General features: G+C 37.6%; 1 long non-coding RNA gene across 2 annotated transcripts in view; it reads left to right on the plus strand.

The window, feature by feature from the left end:
- Positions 1-16,362, plus strand: part of LOC129526625 (uncharacterized) — a 108,995-nt gene that overhangs the window by 74,446 nt on the left and 18,187 nt on the right. For both annotated transcript variants that reach the window (XR_010130729.1, XR_010130728.1), the window contains exon 5: positions 13,751-13,869. This is a non-coding gene — a long non-coding RNA (uncharacterized lncRNA). The remainder of the gene's footprint in view (positions 1-13,750; positions 13,870-16,362) is intronic.

Below are 16,362 nucleotides of genomic sequence, written 5' to 3' on the forward strand. Positions count from 1 at the left end.
CATGATGTTAGTAAAAAGTTTTCAATAACATGGGGGCTGTGATGGTTAATATTGAGTATCAACTTCATTGGATTGAAGGATGCAAAGTATTGTTCCTGCGTATGTCTGTGAGGGTGTTGCCAAAGGAGATAAACATTTGAGTCAGTGGACTGGGAGTGGCAGACCCGCCCTCCGTCTGGGTGGGCACCATCTAATCAGCTGCCAGCCTGACTAGAATAAAGCAGGCAGAAGGTGGAAAGAGCAGACTTGCTGAGTCCTCTGGCCTTCATCTTTCTCTGATGCTGGCTACTTCCTGCCCTCAAACATCGGACTCCAAGTTCTTCAGCTTCTAGACTCTTGGACTTACACCAGTGGTTTGCCAGGGGCTCTAGGGTCTTTGGCCACAGACTGAAGGCTGCACTGTTGGCTTCCCTGCTTTTGAGTTTTTGGGACTCAGACTGGCTTCCTTGCTCCTCAGCTTGCAGACGGCCTATAGAGGGACTTAACCTTGTGATCGTGAGAGTCAACGCTCCTTAAACTCCCTTTCGTATATACATCTATCCTGTTAGTCCTGTCCCTCTAGAGAACCCTGACTAATACAGGGGCTTACTGTATAATACATTATTCGAAATGAAAGTATACTCTTAAAAGACTAAATGGGATTAAAACAGAATATTAGCAGTCATCCGAAGGTAAGGGTCCTAGCAGGTAACAGTTGACATCCTCAGTAAGGTTTAGCTGAAGAAAGTTTAAAGAAGGGATGATTTGTAGAGATGTGGGCAGACTTATGGAAATCAGAAGGCAAAGGTAATACATCCAGGGACTTCACAGCAGAGGATAGAGCTACCATTCCCGCCCAGTCTTGAAGGGGCCAAGAGCAGGGATGATTACCAGAGACTGGAAAGAGCTGAAGCTGTGAAAGATCTTAAACCAGCTCTTTTCCTACACTCTTGATGTCCTGAGCTCCCGGTTGGGCACGTGATATGAAAAGCCTGGGTAATGCAGTCCTTAGGGATCAGACTTCTGGTATACAGAGCAGGGCAGAGAAGAACGGTGAATGGATCTAGCAATCCAAACAGAAATTAACCAGCACAAGTACTATCTCTGGCTGGAATATTGTGAATGCTTAGTATTTTCTTTTTATCTACTAACCTATAAAACTCCTGGCCCTGCTGTGAACACCCTTTGCCTATGAGAAGTTGCATAACAAAAGGCATATAGGTTACATATAATTTTCTCTCTCTCAAGCTATCATTGCAAACAATTTTAAATGTAAAATTTCTATATTTGTCTAACCTATTTGTTATGATGTTCTTCACCATTTAACTCTCTCCTCATAACACCTCTTTCTTGATTTCCTGTATTGTGTGTCTTTTTCTTATACTATTTGTATATTTTGTAAGGAAGCTTCTGACAACGACAGCAAAAATCCCATAGGAATGTCTGCTTTATGAATGGCTGTGACTACCTAAGGCACTTCACTGTTGTAGAAACAACAGAAGTAACGGCTTTGATTTGGTCAAAGCCAATTAGGACAAGGGCAGGCTACTTCCTATCTTCCCCACACCTGGGGAAATGCAGTTCTCAGAATTCCCCTGGTGATTGTTGAGTTGGAGAAAGGTTCAATGTAGATGAGAACATTGCTTTCCTATTTTTAGGACCACTGTGACTATGATTACTGTTTTGTCTAGGACCACCCTTCAAACTGGCCGAATGTTCATAAATCTATAATGTGGAAGCACAGCTATAATATCAAAATCCAAATTCATTTTGGTTGAGCTGAGAAACATAATAATGGAATACTTTTGTTTGAAATGTGTTGATTTTATAGAAGGTATCTGGAATGAAGCAAGTGACTATATTTTAAAATATGTCTTTTATTAAAAAATTTTTCTCTACAAAAAAAACTCACATTAATTTAATCAGGCAAATCTGAAATTTGTAACAGACATTCTGTGTTTGAAAAGCAGTCATATTGAAGGTCTGTAATGATATATCATTTTGGCCTTGACAAGCTAATTTGAAAAAAAAGATTTTGAAAGAAAAAAGGTGTTTTATTCACTCGGAATTTTGAATAACTTCTTTAAGTATAATTTGAAATGATTAAGACAACTTGTTACCTACTAAAAGGCTTGGGTCATGTGTATTTTGACTTAAACTGTTTCGCATATTGACATTGATTTTGATCATTTGCTCACTATCAAGGCATCTCTGCGGATATTATGCAGTAAAACCATTAACAACACAGATTTCAATTCAGAATTTTGAAATCCATTTAGTTGTTGTATGTGCATTTGGTTCATTGAGAAGCTCAGTCACGATCAACCTGTCATGGCTTATCTCCTTGGAGAAGCACTAATTTTCTCCAATGCTTTAACCTGTTTGAGTGTCAAGAGATTGGACCCTGAACTCTATTTGAAGTCACAGTTTCAGGTTGTAGTTCCATTTACTCAGGTACAGTTTTAAAAGTATTATTTTGAAGTAAATTAGATTTTATAAATACTTATTTCTCCCCCTTTCATTTTTTTCATGTTATCACATATATTAGTTCTGACATTACTATTCATCTAACTCTAATGATTAACTTAAGTAAATGGACTGGCATGGTATGTTTACCAATTAACTCAATCAATTGATAAAATACATTTATACATAAAATATGTAATTAATCATAACTTATGTATTAATGAACATTCAAACAAAATCAGAATAGATTAAATGACTCATCTGATAGCTTAGTTATCAACATATTTAGAAAGTAACAACTTAACATCAATTTTTTAAATAAGTAAGTGAAAATAGAGACCTATAGTGAGAATTCAGCTGATGAAACATGAAACAATAACTTGAGCTAAGGATGAACTAGATGAAGAATGAAGAGAATTAATTATATATCTATGTATAAAATCACTGCCATTTTCCCTTGCAGAAATTGAAATTAACATAAAAGCAATGCCATTTATAACATCAAAAATATGAAATACTTAGGGATAAATTTGACAAAATTTACATAAGACATATATACTGAAAACTACAAAACATTGAAAGCAACTAAAAAAAGCCAAAGTCAATGGAGAGATGCATTGTTTTCATGGATCAGACATATTATTATTATGATGTCATTTATCCCTAAATTAATGCATAGATGTAATATAATCATAATTCCAGTTGGCTTTTGTACAAATTGTCCAGCTTAGAATAGGCATTTCTAAAATTTACTTGGAAATGCAAAGCATTTAGGATAATACACACACACACACACACACACACACACGCACACCAGAATAACACTGCAAAAGAAGAACAAAGTAGAAGTACTAACTGTAGGATTCAAGAATTATTATAAAGCTATAATAATCAAGGCGGTGTGGTATTGGTACAAAGTTAGAAATACAGCTCAATGAATCAGGAGTCCACAAATAGATCTGAATAGGTTTGGTCAAGTGATTTTTGACAAATATGCTAAGAAAATTCAATGAAGAAAATATAATCTTTGTAACATATGGTGCTAGAACAATGGGATAACCCTATGCAAAAGAATGAACTGCCACCCTGATCTCACACCACATAAAAATTTGACTCAAAATGAATCACAGTCTTAAAAATAATGGCTAAAATTTTTAAAATCCTAAACTAAAACATAGGAAAAAATATTAGTGCCTTTGGGTTTGGCAAAGATTTTATAAGTACTAACAAAAAGCACAAACTGCAAAATCAGTAAGTGGGACCTCATCAAAATCAAGAACTTTTGCTTTTGAAATACAATGTTTAGGAAATTGAAAAGGCAAGTGAGACAATGGGAGAAAATATTTGAAAACACTCATCTGACAAAGGACTTGTATCTAGGATATATAAAGAAATCTCACAACTTAATTATAGGAAGACAAACAATCCAATTAAAAGTGGGCACCTGATTCTAACAGATGCTTCATCAAAGAAGAGATATGAACGGTAATTAAACACACAAAGGATGCTCAACATCACAGTCTTTAGGGAAATGCAAATTAAAACCATAATAAGCACCCAATAAAATGGCTAAAATTAATAAGACTGACATATTAAGTGCTGAGAATTTGGAGTTACTGGAACTCTCATAGACTGCTCATGTTATGGCCATTTGGAAATGGTATGGCCATTTAGGAAAACAATTTGACAATTACTTAGAAAGTAAAATATATACCTACCATTTGACCTAGCCTTTCTACTTATGGGTATCTATCCAAAAGAAATGAAAACATATGCCTGCCCATGGATGTCCATAGGGACTTTATTTGAATTAGCCCCAAACTGGAAACAATCCAAATATCCATCAACAGATAAATAGATAACTGCAATATGCTACATCTATACAATGAAATGCTATCAAGAAATAAAAATGAATGAACTATTGATACATGCAGCAACATGGATTAGTCTCAAAATTATTATGCTGAATAAAAGAAGCCAGGCAAAAAAATACATGCTAAATGATTCCATTTGTTAAAATTTCTGGAAAATGCATATTAATCTATATGAGCAATAAACAGATCTGTGATTGACTATAGATAGGGGAATATGAAGTGGGTGGAATGGATTACAAAGGTTGTGAAGAAAATTTTGGAGGTAAATGGATAAATCATTACCATGAAATGGATTTTTCATGGTAATGATGTCATAGGTGTATACAATAGTCCCCCCTTATCTGTAGTTTTGCTTTCCATGGTTTCGGTTGTGGTTTGAAAATGTTAGAGTATTTTGAGAGAGAAACCACATTTATATAACTTTTATTACAGTATTGTGTTATAATTGCTCTATTTTATTATTCATTATTGTTGATCTCTTATCGTACCTATTTGTATATTAAACTTTATTATACGTACATATATGTTCAATATAGGAAAAAACAGTATACCTGTAGGGTTTGGTACCATTCCACAATTTCAAGCATCCACCGAGAGATCTGGGAACATGTTCTTTGCAGGTAACAGGAGACTACTCTTATCAACAGTAAGTTATATAATAAAACTTATCAAACAATACCCCTCAAATATATGTAGTTTATTGCATTATCAATTTTAATAAAGCTGAAGAAAAATTACAAAGACCAAAAGGAAAAACATCTTAAAAGGACTGGAAGAATATTTCAACTTTTATGGTAAACATGAGAGCTGGGATGACGTTTGCATTCATAATTTCATACCTGGGAAGTACTTACAATAGTCTAACTTAGAAAGCATTCAATAAACATAGTTATTATTTTAATTATTAAAAATCTTCAGCCACTTTTAATCTAGGACACAGACCATCTGAGCAAGACGTCAATTCGGAAATGAGCAACAAAACAAAATAGCTTCCAGTCTGTTAGCCTGTGCTAGAGGTATCCACCTTTTGGGGGACATGAGTATTTGCGAGGATGAACTCTTCTTGACAAGGAAGTGGCACAAGGGATATTGATGGCGTGGTGGCAGTTTTCTTCTCAGACCACTTTTCTGGCATGATTTCACTTTAGACCACTAGCCTCTGGTCCATTTGTTCAGCCTTCCCAAAAATTCTGTAAGTTATTTAACATACTTTAATATATCCATTTCTTGCTGAACATAATGGGAGTGGATTCTGTCAATTGCAACCAAATGACTTGACCAATATAATCCCTAAGGGGAAAAATACAAAAATTAACATATTTTAAAGAAAAATTTAAATTTGTTTTCTGTTTTTAGTTTTTTTGGAGGGGGTAGGGAGAGATTCTTAACTTACTTAGCTAAACAATTGATCAGCAGCCTAAAATGCATTTATATATTCTGCATCTTCCCATTCTTTGCCCCCAGTTTTTCATTATTGCTTCACATGAAAATCTTTATTGGGATTAAAATGGAGGCCTATGGATAGAACACTCACTGGATTTTCTGTGAAAAGATTTTGGAATTTTGGGTTCTTACAGTGTAGTGATTTGGGAATAGTGAGAAGGTGGTAGAGATATATGAATAGAAGTGCAAATAATATTAATGATGACATAAATATAATAAATGAATATAAATGATGACAAACTGACACATTTTCATTGCTGTTTCAGATCATGTTTGATGTGATAGGTCTGTTAAACAGCAAGTATTAATTTTTATGCAAATGAGTTTTCTTCTGATTGGACATTTTTCCTTAAAGAGGTAACATGATTTTCAGATCAAATTGTCATTTTAAGGATGATGCCTCTGGGGAACAGTTATGCTTAGTGAAAAGTAGAGCTGTGTGTACTGACACAGAAAAGCATCTCTGACAAGTTGTTAAAAGAAAGAAGCAAGATAAAGAGTGATGTGGATGGTATAATCCCATTTGTGTGTTTATATGTATATGTAATGTGACTATATTATTTATTTATTAGATATGTTGAGTAAGAGAGCCTTTGGATTTTGGTGCACCAGGCACAGTGGAAGACAGGAGTAAGGGCCCCACTAGAAACAGAGAGGTTGAATGAAAGTTCTTACAGTGGAAAATAAGTAGCTCCTCTCAGCCTCCTTCTGCTACTAAGCTCCATTACTGCTAGCTGACAGAAGATTAGAGACCAGCTCCTAGGAAAGACCTGTGGATACTGACATCTGGGGAGTTTCCTAAAGAAAAGTCTGGATTTCTGCTTAATTGCCGATAAGAAAAGTATATTGGTCAACATGGGCTTCCAGTCAGCTTTTTATTGTCTCACTCTTAAATGTCTGCAGACAGACAGATTGCCAGACATTTAAGGAAAGCCTCCAACAGAGACCAAAATAACAGAACTAACTAGCTAACTCACTAAAGAATTCAGAAGAAAAAAGAATCGAGGATTAAGACAATGTAAACAACAAAATAAAACACTTTGTAATAGCTTTTGATGGAACCAGAAGAGGATACTTTAAAAAAATCAGAAAAGAAGTAAGAAATCTTAGAAACTAAAAAAAATAAACAAAAACAAAAACAAACAATCAAACAACAACAACAAAAATTATGGCTTCGTGCCGTGGCTCATGCCTGTAATCCCAGCACTTTGGGAGGCTGAGGTGGGTGGATCACTTGAGGTCAGGCATTCAAGATAAGCGAGGCCAACATGGCGAAACCTCATCTCTACTAAAAATTCAGAAAACTAGTTGGGCATTTTTGCAGGCGCCTGTAATCCCATCTACTCAGGAGGCTGAGGCAAGAGAATCGCTTGAATCCGGGAGGCAGAGGTTGCAGTGAGCCAAGATAGTGCCACTGCACTCCAGCCTGAGTGACAGAGCAAGACTACATCTCAAAAAAAAAAAAAAAAAAAAAGAAAACAAATGTGATATAAATATTTTTCAAATTAATTAAAGGCTAAGAAGACAAAATTTAAGAAATCCCCAAGAAAATAGAATGAGACAAAAAAAGGTAAAGTAGGAGATAAATTAAAAAAAACCCTGGAGGTTCAATCCAAGAGGTCAGCATCTACGTTTGAAAAAAAAGAACATAGAAAATAATAAGGCAGAAATTACAAAAGAAAAAGACAGTTTTTTTTCAAATTGAACATCATGAGTCTAAAGATTGGAAATTGTCTTTAAGTATCCAGCAAAATGAAAAAAAGAAAAAAAGACTCACATGATAGAACATCATCCTGAAATTTCAGAACACTGGGAATAAAGAATTAAACACTAAATGCTTCCAGGAAGAACAAAACCAGATCATATCAAAGGGTTGAGTGAGAATGACATCTGAGGTTTGAACAGCAACACTGGAAGTCTGCCTTCCAGTGGACTGGAATACTGTGGAAACGTGAATTCAAAGGTCTGAGGAATTACTATTTCAACCTAGAATTATTCACCCAGCAGCCATACTATCATTGTAGTGTCAAAGGGGAATAAATAATTTTTTTGGTATATAAATTTTCAAAAAGCTTACGTTCAATGCACTCTTTCCTAAGAAGCTATTTGTGACTGTGCTTAGTAAAGGAGAGAAATGAACCAGAGAGAAATATAGGTGATACAACAAATAAAGAATCCAATGTGGGAGAGAGATAAGAAGTCCCTTAGATGATAGTTAGGAACAAATTTCAGTATGAATGCTGACAGCCACTAGTACAGATCAGAGCAGGAGGATGGAAAGTTCCAGCAAGTCTGTCTTCAGTTAAATGAAATGAATTTGATCACTTGATTATGTGGAGATTTTGATAAAAGGGATTTTATGTTTCTTTTAAAGAGTTTGGAAAGGTTTAGAGAAAAGAACATAGAAAATCAAGCAAACAAAGAAACAAACAAATGAACAACAATAAAAAGATGTGAACATTAACTCCAGGACAAACAAACTGCAACTTTATTAGAAAAGAAATGTAATTAGGCCAGGCGCGGTGGCTCACACCTGTAATCCCAGCACTTTGGGAGGCCAAGGCAGGTGGATCACAAGGTCAGGAGTTTGAGACCAGCCTGGCCAACATGGTGAAACCTCATCTCTACTAAAAATACAAAAATTAGCCGGCCATGGTGGCACGTGCCTGTAGTCCCATCTACTCGAGAGGCTGAGGCAGGAGAGTTGCTTGAACCCGGGAGGCGGAGGTTGCAGTGAGCCTAGATTGTGCCACTGCACTTCAGCCTGGGTGACAGAGGGATACTCCGTCTCAAACAAACAGACAACTGTAATTATGATTTTCTACAATATAGCTGATCATGACTGAAGAGATAACACAAATCTGCCAGAACGTTTGATTTGCATCAGTCCCAAGGTTAATACTGCCAGAGATTCCCACACATGAAACCTCCTGTTCTCTCTCAGTAGCTGGTAGTCAAGTGCCTTGATTAACTAGACACTATTGTGAGTCAGATGACATTTGAAAGTCTCAGTTCAGTATTTTAGGAGTATCAATGTGTGATGTACGTAAACACGTGTCATATGCAAGACACTTGTTGCATGAAAGTTGAGGATGGTCTATAATAATAATGCTAACACTTATTGAGCTCTTACTGAATGCCAACTGCTTTCCTTGGTTTACATCCACTGACCCTTATCTGTTATCAGCTCCTTTTTACAGATGATAACATTGAGATATAAAGAGGTTAGGTAACTTTCCCAGAGTGATGGGGCTTGGATTAGACTGGAGGCAGTGTAGTTCCAGAACTTGTGGTCCTGACTGCTACTCTTCTGCCTCAATACATAATTAGATAAATGCTTTAGGGGATTGAAAACTTAGACTATCAACGAGGATGGAAGCCTCTTGTGGTGGAAGTAGTGATAGAATGAAGTGGACTAAAGCCAGGCAGCAGGAGTCAGAAGGGACAGGAGGCTGACCTGTTAGTCCACTCACAAGAAATGAGAATTGGTCAGATTTTGTTAACAGTTCATTTAACTTAGAGACACTGATAAACTCTTTTACTCTACTGAAGAAGTCAAGAACACTGGCATAAAAATGGACCTTTCTCCTGAGACTTTCTCACTTCATTTCTTTCATGTCTTTTTGATACCGTTGCTTTCAGTTCTCATTTCCCTTCATCACCCATCAGGCTTCATATTATGAGCAGAGAAACCTAGGCCTGGCTTCTCTTGTTCGAACGTTCCTTCACTTAATATTTGCCCCTGGGAGTCTTGGCAACTAGGCTCGGTAATGGCAACCTGGAAGGAAAGAAGACCTGGTTCCCCCTTCCACCCCCAGCCTCATTAAATATGATGCAGTTCCTACCAAGAGGCTTGGGGGTGGAGGCTGTGTGGGCAGAAGACACAGCTTCCAAATGTTCTTGTAAATATTCATAAAAACATGTTAGTGTTGCTAAACCCACAGCAAACGATAATCATCCTTCCCCCTACACCCTGCATCTTTTTGCTGTTAATCCTTTTGTCTGCCTTGAATTCCTTCCCACAATTGCTTCTCCCCCATCCTGTGTTTTTGAATGGCTGCCAGATACCCTACCCCTGGCCTTTGCAGCCCTTCATGTGGGTCTACGGTACCCTTTTCAAAGCAATGGCCCTCTGCTGCCAGCTAGGGACACGAATGACACACACCATCCCAGGGATGTTGCTTCTGATCATCTTGGTTCCTTGCTCTTGGGGAACACAACAGTTATTCTGCCCAGGAACTCATGGGGATTTCTGAGCAACCTGGCACATCTGAAACATTTTTCTGACTCATTGAGCTGGCATATACTGCTAGATCAGCACTGGCCCTGTTCCACACAGCCTGTCACCAACAGTGGGTGTTGTTGTAAGCACTAGTTTTGATTGTGGCAAGATGGGCTCTGTGACTCTCCTCTTGTTCTGTTGAGTTCAGAAAAGGCATCTGGTCTCCATTCACATTACATTTGACAAGAGTCCAAAACCTAAATGAATGTTGCTAATAAAGAACTGTAAGGAAAAAACATGTTGAGAACTACCGAGTGTATTCAACACACATCAAGCTTTGGAGCAGGGGGAGGGGAAGGGAATGAATGTGCTGGGTTAGGATTGCCCGTTGGAGGGTAAGAGCTCCAGGCTCTGCCTGGCTCTGCCCATGAACTGTGCCTCAGTTTGCCTTCTTTACACTGAGGATGTTCAAAAAGTGCTTTATAATTCAGAGGAGACTGCGTGTGACCTTGCAAATGTTTAACTTTGCTGTTGCTCGATGAAATTTCAAATGAGCCAGTATTGATTGAACAACCACTCTGTGTCTAAGTCAAAGGTGGCCAAGGAGAGAATTTAGCCCCTGCATAATCTTCACTGGCTCACTGCCTCCAAATTCTTTGACATGGATAATTGGCATGTTCTCCACCTTTTGTATAGTACATGCAAATACAGCCTAAGCCCATCTCCCTTTTACCTTTCTCAGGCATATCTCTTGCATTATAGACTCCATCATGGTGTCTGCTTCCCAGAGGAACTAACCAGCACAACAGGAGAGTTTGCTTTCTAAATGGAATTAGTTGGAGGAGGCTAAAAAACGTTAAGATGTGAAGCTAAATTAAGCTAAATGTCAATGAAGCCCCTATTGAACAATGATTATTTTCTGAGGCATCCTCTAAATACGAGCTGTCTACTAAATGTACTGACAATGAGGCAACCGAATGAGGAAACTTTTAAAAGAATATCTTAAATTTTAGAATCACTACATTATTACAGCTAAAATTCTTCTTTCAGGTCATGTTTAGCTAACACAAAATGGCCAAATCTAGATCATCTTAGGTTATTCTGATAAAATCTTATTTTTATGTATGAAATATTGTCTGTCTTTGTGTTATCAAATATAGAAGGCATATGCCTTGCTCATTAAAAAGTTGTGTCACACAAATAAGAAGGAAATATTCCCCTTGGATTTTTAAAAGTGCTTTGTCCAGAGAAAATTCCTACTGTCTTAATTTTTTGCAGAAATATCATGATGCAGGGAGTCTGTATGTTAAGAGTGTTTAACTTTAGCCTATGACCTTAAGACCTTAACCAGTCTGGAGTAATGAAGACTGGGAAAGTAAATAAAAATACATGTAATGAATATAAAGTGAGCAAATATACAAATAATCAAATCTGGTTCTTGGTAAATTATTTTGTGGTAGATAATCATATCTAAAGTATGTCTCTTCATCAGGTAAAACACTGGATCAAGAATTCAGAATTGTAATTTGTCAAGCAAACATCTGGCATAAAGTGTTGATGGAATATATAATAAAGCAATACCTTATTATTTGGGAAAAGTAGAAGCCTGCCTTTTTGGAACATGGAAAGATCTATGCTCGAGTCTAGCCATATCCATGACCACATCTGAACAAGCAAGGATTCGAACACAACATTCAGAACAGTCCTCAAATACCTCTGGGTATAAAAAGTCTTAGAGAAGTTGGAAAAGTACACTGGCTGACTTATGGGGGAGAACAGTGATGGGAGCAATTGCACATGTGTTAAGTTCCAGGGGTTGGTGTACAGAAGGAGTGTACACAGGTCAGAGCAGGAGTTCAAGGACACAAAGCTTGTGTAACCCTTGGGGCTACTAGTCAGGAAGGGCAGATAAGAGGAAAAATAGAGACAAGTCAAGGATGATGGCAATTGAAGAATGAATTTCAAATTTGGATTACAGCAGATCACTAATTTATTCAGCCTTTAAACTGATTTTTATGGAGTACTTATTTGTACCTGAACTCGTGCTAAGAGTTGCAGATATAAAGATGAAATAATGTGTTTCCTGCCTTTTAGTGCTGGAACAGAAAGCCAAATATTACATAACATAAGACAATAATCATATTATTAAGAAGGCACTAAAAATTGCATGGGTCCTTCTGGGGAGTCTCCCTCAACCCTAAATTCCCTTCCAGCTACCAAATCGCTTTCCATCACAGCTGAATTTCTATATTTGCTACCCCCGTTCCTTTATCTCTCATTCATTCCTCAACTCACTTCATGCTGGCTTTGGCCGACACCACTCCACCAAAATTGTTTTCAAGTGTCTCTGCAAAATTCCAAGATAATCTTCAGTCCTTATTTCCTTGACCTTTTGGCAGGATTTGATACTGTTAATTATTCTTTTGTTTTCAGAAATACTCTCTTTCTTTGACATTCCAGGGCAGCATATTCTCTCCCACCTTACTTTCCATTCCTCTGGAGACCTTTCTTCCTCTACCCACACCTTAAATATTTGGGGTCCCCAGAGTTCTTTTTAAATTGTTTCTACCAAATTTATTTCCTCACAATATTTATCACACTTTGTTATTTCTTTTTTTCTTTTCTTTTCTTTTCCTTTTTTTTTTTTTTTTTTTTTTTTTTTTTTTTTTTGAGACAGAGTCTCGCTCTGTCGCCCAGGCTGGAGTGCAGTGGCGCGATCTCGGCTCACTGCAACCTCTGCCTCCTGGGTTCTCATCATCCTCCTGCCTCAGCCTCCCGAGTAGCTGGGACTACAGGCGCCCACCACCATGCCCGGCTAATTTTTTTTTTTAAATATATTTAGTAGAGACGGGGTTTCACTGTGTTAGCCAGGATGGTCTCCATCTTCTGATCTCATGATCCGCCCGCCTCCGCCTCCCAAAGTGCTCCCGGCATTACAGGCGTGAGCCACCGCGCCCGGCCACATTTTGTTATTTCATTTACTTTCTTGCCACTGCAGATTTTGTGAGACCAGGACTATATCATCACTGTCTTTCCAGTGCCTAGCACTGTGTAACATGAAGTTTGTGCTTAATAAATATTTACTGAGTGAATGAATAGTTGAATGATCTGAGAGCCTTAAAAGATGAGTAGGAATGGCACAAAAGAAAAGGTAGAGAGTTTTGACTGGGAGGCATTTGAGCAGATGAGCAATATACGGAGACTTGAAGGTTAAATCACTCTAGCAACAGTGTGAGGGATACATTGGAAGAGGGGAGTTCAGAGCAATTGATATTACAATAGTCTTAGTGAAAACGGTGATGGCTATAGAAATGAAGCAAAAGGCAATGGATCAGGGGATAATTAGGAGGTCGAGCCAATAAACTTTAAAGATGGATTGGTAACTTGGGTAAGGGAGAGAAAGAAATCTTGGATGCCATGGATTCCTTCACTAGCATAGAAAGCACAGGAGAAAAAGCAATTTGGGAGAAAAGCTTAGTTTGGGACCCAGTGAGTTTTAGATTCTTAAGTGTTCCATTAGGAGCACAGAAGTTAAATTACATTACAGAAGTTCAGGGACCATGTCAGTTTAATCACATAGTTCATTCTACATGTTGGTGCTTGGTAAATTCTTTTGATGGTATTGATGCAGTATCACATTGCCAATCCTGCACTACTGTTCTGTTTAGGGGAACCCCTCTATACAAAGCCTGTGTGTTTATTTACTCACACCAGTGAGGTTTTATGACTAGGTTGCCCTTTACATGAACATTATCTATTTTTGCAGATGCTGTTTCAAAATTGATTGGTTCTCTGACTCGCACACTGAAATCATCCAACCTATTGAAAAAGCAGGATGGGATGTGGATTATAGGGTTTAAGATAACACCAAGTCCCTAGTGAAAGGTATGTTATTTCATTGCTTTGTTCTGCTTTTGGAAAAGTGTAGCTGTGTTTTCTTTTCTCCAACTGTATAGGTCACAACAATTTTTTTTTCCACTGGGAATTACAAGCTATACAGATGATTTCCAGAGTAGAGTCACAGTCTCACATAAACGCTAAGCACAATTAATCAGGGTCTGGAAGGTACATGGAGGGTAATTAGTAGGTTATATTTGGGTCAGTTTTAAGGTCATTTATGAATACTACAAGAAAAGCAGATCTTTTGACTTTCTGTGATGAAAGAAGGAAATATATTTATTTTGTGTATTATAATACATGCACTGAAATGGATTAAAAGCATTTTTGATAATTTCATGTCTGTGTATATGATTGCTTAAAGAGCAAAACAATACATTGTACTGTATTCATAATGAGAGCATCAACCTCAGTAACCAGATATTGCAAAAATTTGTCCAATATGCCATAAGTAGTGTCAGAGTTGACAAAAGGGGATTCTGACTCTTAGCTTACTATGCTTGCTTTATACTTCTAAGGAGATAGTCATTTGGTAATCTTAAGCCTTCACAGTACAACTATAACAAATAAATTCATTATAATAGGACATATTTATAGTGGATCTTACTTCCCATGGCTTGTGTGGGCTTTTGGAGGTTCCCTTGACCAATAGGAGCACCAAATGAGAGGAAATAATATTGACTCCAAGTGTGAAAGTGGAGTAGATATTTAGGAATCATTGAATACAGAGGAGGTTAACAAATTGATGAATTACAGGAGTGGATTAAAAACAAAGGCTGTAAAACCCCTTTCTTCACATACTCCTACAGGCTGATCTCACCTACATCCCCATTGTTTTAACCACCCTTCTGAAGAGAACAGATTTCTCCACACTTTCTCCAGCTAAAACCTTATCTCTTGAACTCTGGAGCCACAAATCCAACTGCCTATATCTACATCTAAATCAATTTCTGTCTAAATCTATAATTTGTCAATATCTTTATCTGAATCTCAATGTGTTCAAAGTTAAGCTCATTATTTTCTCCCTAAAACTTCTCCCTGTTCCTGCTCAAATTTCTGATAAACCAAATATGTCTCAGGTATCCTCCTCCTTTTCTCTCTCTCCCTCGTTCCTGATAACTAAACAATCACTTCTTAGAATGATTTTGGCTTAGAAATATCTATGGATTCCCTCTTATTCCCTTCCAATGTCACTGTCTTAATTCAGGCCTTGATGATTCTTTTCACCGAATGACTCCAATAATCTCTTAATAAGTCTGTCAGCTTTTAGTCTTTTCTTAGCTTCTCTCATAAATTCATTCCTTGACTCTCTACCAGAGTGTTTCATTTTTTATTTATTATTTATTACTTTTATTTCCTATTATACTTTAAGTTCTAGGATACACGTGCACAACGTGCAGGTTTGTTACATATGTATACATGTGCCATGTTGGTTTGCTGCACCCGTTAACTCGTCATTTACATTAGGTATATCTCCTAATGCTATCCCTCCCCTGCCCCCCACCCCACGACAGGCCCTGGTGTGTGATGTTTAAAATACAAATCTGTCCACATAACTCCCCTCCTTAAAATCCTGCATACTTCCACTCCTCACATAAAATAGAGGTCATCTAGCACGAACTCTCTTACCTTCCTGTCAACTCTCAAGGTGTGTACAATGTATTTGCAGTATTCCATCTATGCCTTTTCTCAACTTCCTTATTCTGGCCAAAGCCAACCTCTGAGCCTGTGATCTGTGTCACTTTGCTCTCTGCCTCCTCAGAGCTCTCCGGACATAATTTCCAGCCACTCTTTTCATCATCCACTTCTCTACTGCGTCATTCCCCTTAACAGGTAGACACACCCAAGATTCCCTGATTGTAAACAACAAAAATCATTCCTCAGATACAACAAGACCCAAACAGAACTCCGCATTTCCCCACACCATCTGTGGTTAACTGCTTTTGCCCTTCGAAACTTAGCTCAAGTTGCAACCCCAAACCCCCACTTTGTACTCTACCATCTTGCATATTTATCTGTCAAACACTTCATGTATCATGGTTGACTGTTTTCTTGCCTGTCTTTTCTATTAAACTGTGAGCTTCTTGAATGTAGGAACTGGCATTCTATCATTACCAGCAGTTAATTAATTAAATAGTAAGTATAAATGTCAAACCATAAGCTCTGGTCTGAACACTCTTCTTATTTTTCAAAAATTTCTATTTTAAGTTCTCAAATTTAATCAATTCAGATTTCCTACACTGCTGTCCCCAGCCCCCACTTCCCTAAGGATCGTGTAGGTTCCAGGCAGGTTATGAAGAACTGATGTGAATGAGGGTGGGGGATGGGATATGTTTGGTCCCTAATTGTCCAGTCTGGCGTACCTGAGCCTCCTCACTCCTGCATGGTCTCCATTTATGGGTCATTCAAGTGGCTACACCTTCCTGATCCAGATCACAAGCTATGCTGGCCTGTTCTCTCTTGACTCCTTCTGTCTCCTCT

The sequence above is a fragment of the Gorilla gorilla genome, chromosome 15 (assembly GCF_029281585.2).
Source record: "Gorilla gorilla gorilla isolate KB3781 chromosome 15, NHGRI_mGorGor1-v2.1_pri, whole genome shotgun sequence".
Classification (NCBI taxonomy): Eukaryota; Metazoa; Chordata; class Mammalia; order Primates; family Hominidae; genus Gorilla; species Gorilla gorilla.